Source organism: Cebus imitator, unplaced genomic scaffold (assembly GCF_001604975.1).
Source record: "Cebus imitator isolate Cc_AM_T3 unplaced genomic scaffold, Cebus_imitator-1.0 Scaffold88, whole genome shotgun sequence".
In the NCBI taxonomy this organism is placed as follows: domain Eukaryota; kingdom Metazoa; phylum Chordata; class Mammalia; order Primates; family Cebidae; genus Cebus; species Cebus imitator.
Window position 1 is genome coordinate 888,498 of NW_016107403.1, and position 4,860 is coordinate 893,357.

A 4,860-nucleotide genomic window follows, 5' to 3' on the forward strand; every position below is an offset into this window, starting at 1 on the left:
CAATGACACAAAAGCTCTAAATATAGGAATATGGAATTTCTCACAAAAAACACTTATAGAGAATCCTAATGATCATCAGGATCCGTGCAAGGAAGTACAAGACCTGTCCTCTGCCTTTAAAAAGTCCTGTTAAACAGGCTATACATTAGTAAAAAGATCATTGGACAGAGTGAGACACGTTATACTACAGGTATATGTGTCAGATTTTATGGGTGGCAAGCTGGAGTCTTTCTCGTGTCTCTAAAGTCATATTAATAGATAACTAAACAGAAATCCCAGGTAGATTTTTTAAGGCAAATATCATAATTAGATATTTGAGCTACATACTTTATTTAATTACTGTTCTTATTGGTCTCTTTCCTATCTATTTACTTTTACCCAGCATACAGTCCTCATCTGACTAGGCAAACCCTTTGAAGTTCAAGCACGTACCATTATTTCTGCCTTAGGGAAGTTTTAAAATGAGTTATCTTTTCTTAGCATGTAGTTGAACACAAGAAAAAAATTAAAAGAGCCTAGAATTAGGTATTAATTTTATAATTTCATTATGTTGTTTAAATTCCCTGAAGATCAGAAATAACTATATTCAAAATTTAAAGGAGACATATTTCAAAGTCAAAAATTGTCCATGTGCATTTTATCAGGAGTGTTTGTTCTCTTTCACCAGTTCAGATGACCAATAGCTTATACATATAAAAATGAAAAGAAAATAATGCATCTGTGAGATCTCTTCTTTTTCAGGTCATCTTCTGATTATTTTACATATTTTTTTCATTTAATTATTACCATTGTCTCATAATGTAGGTTATATTATCCCTATTGTCTAGAGAGACTCAAAAGATTAAACTTTGCATAAAATCACATAACAAATCAATCATTGGGACATACTTCAAACTCAAGTTTTTATATCAAAGTTCACCTAGAACATTAAAAAGGACACATATTAACAATTGTAGGCTAAAATACTTCTGAAAATGCAAAAGTGCCTGCAGTAGTTTGTTAAGGCATACTCTTGTAATAAATAGGGTAACATAAAATATACAAAATAATATTTTATTAAATTATATCCTTCTGACCATTCAACTTTTGAAATGAAGTGAGGCATTGGTCTCTCAGTAAAAAATTCTGGTATGCTTAATAAAATAACCAACATTATGTTAATGAACACAAAATATAAGAACATTCTTCTTTCAGTGGACATTTGGCAACTTGCAAGGGAAATCAGGCAGCTGAGTTACAGCATAGTAAATTATTTAAAATTCAAATATATTCACCTCACATCATACCATGAAACAAATTCCAGATGTGTTGAAAAGTAAATTTGGCTGAGAATTAAGTCAAAGAAAAAATAAAATTATATTGAATATTTATCAAACCTCTGATAAGAAATGATTTCCAATGCTTTGAATATGTAAAGAATGCACAAAGGAAATAATCAGTGAATGCTACCATAACATTTAAAAATGTGAATATAAAAGATTAAAAAGCTAAATTGAGAAATTTTCCAAAAAATGTAGCATTGGTTTAATAACTTCATTCTATTTTTATGCATGTGGAACATTAAACTCCTGATAGAAAAGTCACTAATAATATGACAGATAAATGGATAAGATTTTAAACAGATAATTGACATTTAAAGAAAACAGAATTATCAAATATATATTTGAAAATGTAAGAACTTCCTTGTACCAGAAAACATAGATTAAAGCAAGTGCCAGTTGACATATGGAACTACAAAAATACATCAGTAAATAAATGCCTAACATCCTGGTGAAAGTGCAGTGAACTTAGTATGCCATTAATTCTTGATGACAACATACATGTGTATAATTCTTCTAGAAAGCAATTTGACAAATACCTTGTCAAAGGCATCCCCAATCCTTGGAATCCAGCCTAATGAAATCAGCCCAAAAAATGAAAAAGTTAAACATATAAAGGTGCAGCATTACACTATGAACAATTTGAAGCACCCCAGTGTCTAGTAGTGGGGGAACATTCTAGTACGTTATCACTGAGCCACTAGATAAAACTGCTGTTTTTAGAATATTCATTGTAATTACTGTTAAAGAATGAAGACAATTATAATACTTAAAATATTTATTAATGCAACATAATATGGATGTGGTTATTATAAGTATACATTTTAAATTATTTCTAAATAACTGGAGTGGGTAACATTAAAATCCTAATAGCAGTTGAATTTGGAATTCACTTTTAACATTTGTCCTATTTTTATAATTTTATTTTTAAAATTTTCTCTGGGGCAAGGTTCTCTACATCTGCATGTATGTGTGTGTGCGTGTGTGTGTGTGTTTATACACATACATGTATGTATATATTTTTGAGACACAGTCTTGCTCTTTTGCCCAAGTTGGAGTGCAGTGGCATGATCTCAGCTCAATAAAATCTCTGCCTCTCAGGTTCAAGTGATTCTTCTGCCTAAGCCTCCAGAATAGCTGGGATTACAGGCGCCTGCCACCACACCCAGGTAATTTTTGTATTTTTTTAGTAGAGATGTAGTTTCACCATGTTGGCCAGACAGGTCTCAAACTTCTGGCCTCAAGTGATCTCCCTGCCTCAGCCTCCCAAATTGCTGGGATTATGGGGTGAGCCACCGTGCCCAGCCTACATCTATATATTTTTAAAGAGGTTACATATTGAGACTGTGTTAGAAACTGATATGCCAAATATTGGGATAAGAAATAGCATAATCAAGATGAATAAGTGACAAATAATAAAGGTTAAAACATAAACACTAGGCCAGGTGTGGTGGCTCACACCTATAATCCCAGCACTTTGAGAGGCCAAGGCGGGTGGATCACCTGAGGTCAGGAGTTCAAGACCAGCCTAGCTAACATGCTGAAACCCCATCTCTACTAAAAATACAAAATTACCTGGGTATGATGGCTCTCACCTGTAATCCCAGCTACTCAGGAGGCTAAGACAGAAGAATTGCTTGAACCCAGGAGGTGAAGGCTGCAGTGAACTGAGGTCACATCATTGCACTCCAGCCTGGGTGACAGAGTGAGACTCTGCCTCCAAAACAACAACAACAACAACAAACCATGAATGTAGCCTTTTAACTAGAATCAGTAATAAATGTTTGGTAAGTATTGACTTTTATCAGCAGGATTTACATACACTTGTTGACTTCAGTATGATATAAAGCTGGCGAGTAAAGGAATTATCTAAATTGGAGAACATAATTAGGACCAAACTTTAAAATTCAGAAGGCATTACTATCAGGTTAACACAGGACTGTGATGCATGCAGTGACAGTTAAGTAATATGTAATAACATAGATGATTTATGTTAAAATCACTTATACTATCTAGTGTCATATCGAGTAATGCCTCCAACATTGCAAGTGGACGTTTTTCAATAAAGAAATTAGAAATTTGTCCTGAGAGAATTATCACTTCAGCTGGACCCACTAACGCCATCTTCAAAGTCTTACTATGTTAATTGACAAATGGGAAGCGGACACCAGCAGCTCTATGACCAATAACACAGTTGCCAGTAGACCCTTGGTCATCCTAGTCAGTGTGGCTCTCTTATTGGAAAAGGTGGTTGCAAAATCAAGGAAATATGAGAGAGTATAGAGGCTCAGGTCCTGTGCTCCCAAATCAACTGAGTGTGCCAGCACTATTGCTAATGGTCTGCAATCTATCACTGAGTGTGTCAAACAGATATGCGTAGTCATGCTGGAGAATCTCCTAGTACCCCCAGAAGGGTGTGACTATCCTTTACCAGACCAAGCCATTGAGTTCTCTGGTCATCTTTGTAGGTGGTGAGGACAAGCACATCACAAGCAGCAACAGTGCAAGCTTTCCCCAAACCATCCCAGCCACATGCTTCAATGTTTATCCAGAGGGATCACCTCTAGAGTTGACCGGGCTGCACCAGTGGGCAACGCAACAGGTTTATTTTTCCCATGACTCATGGCAACACTGGATTTAGTGCAGGTTTGGATGCATCTGCTCCAACTACTTCTCATGAACTCACCATTACAAATGATTTGATTGGCTGAATAACCGGGCATCAAGGCACCAAAATCAAGGAGATCCATCAGATGTCTGGGGTGCAGATCAAAATTTTGAACCCACTGGAAGGATCTACTGATAGGTGGGTTACGATCACTGAGTCTGCTGTCAGCATAGTCTGGGTCAATGTCTAATACAAGTCAGGCTTTTCTCTGAGACAGGTGACATGGGGAGCAACTAAAATAAAGTAGATTCATCCATAATTCCTTTCTGCTGTTCACCACCATTCATGATCCATCTGTGTAGTTTCTGAACAGTCAGTGATGCCAGGTTTTAAATAGTTGGTAAATTTTCAGCTTCTATGTTTTATTATCCACTCATGATTTTTTAATTAAAATTTTTAATTCCTTTAAATAATTAGCAAGTTAATTTAGCCAGAGTAAGCAAGCGAGAGAGAGAGAGAGAGAGAAAGATAAATATAGACAGAAAAATAAATGCCTCCTGTCCTGAGGATTTTGTATACATAGTTCCACGACTCCACGTGTTTATAACAATGTTTCTTGGCACTATGTTACTGAAAACAGCTATCCAACAATAAACCTGCACATCACCTGGGTCTCACTATGCATGCAGAATGTGCAAGTCAAATTGATTTGAACCTGTTGATATGAGTTGATAAATCTCAAAAACGCAACAGCTGTAAAAATAACTGATACTGACTTTTGAAAAGTTCATTTTTCTTTATATCCAAACCAAATATTTTCTAGACTCAAATGAAGTCTTTGAAACCTGGGAGTCATCTGAGTTACTTAGTATGGAGCGCTGCTCTTCCCTCCCACTTCTCGCCTCCTATTGCCATTAGAACAATACAGTAATC

At 35.7% G+C, this 4,860-nt stretch overlaps 1 pseudogene; it reads left to right on the plus strand.

Annotated features, from left to right (window-relative positions):
- The first annotated feature begins 3,309 nt into the window (after positions 1–3,309).
- Positions 3,310–4,345, plus strand: LOC108308817 (annotated as a pseudogene).
- Positions 4,346–4,860: the final 515 nt, after the last annotated feature.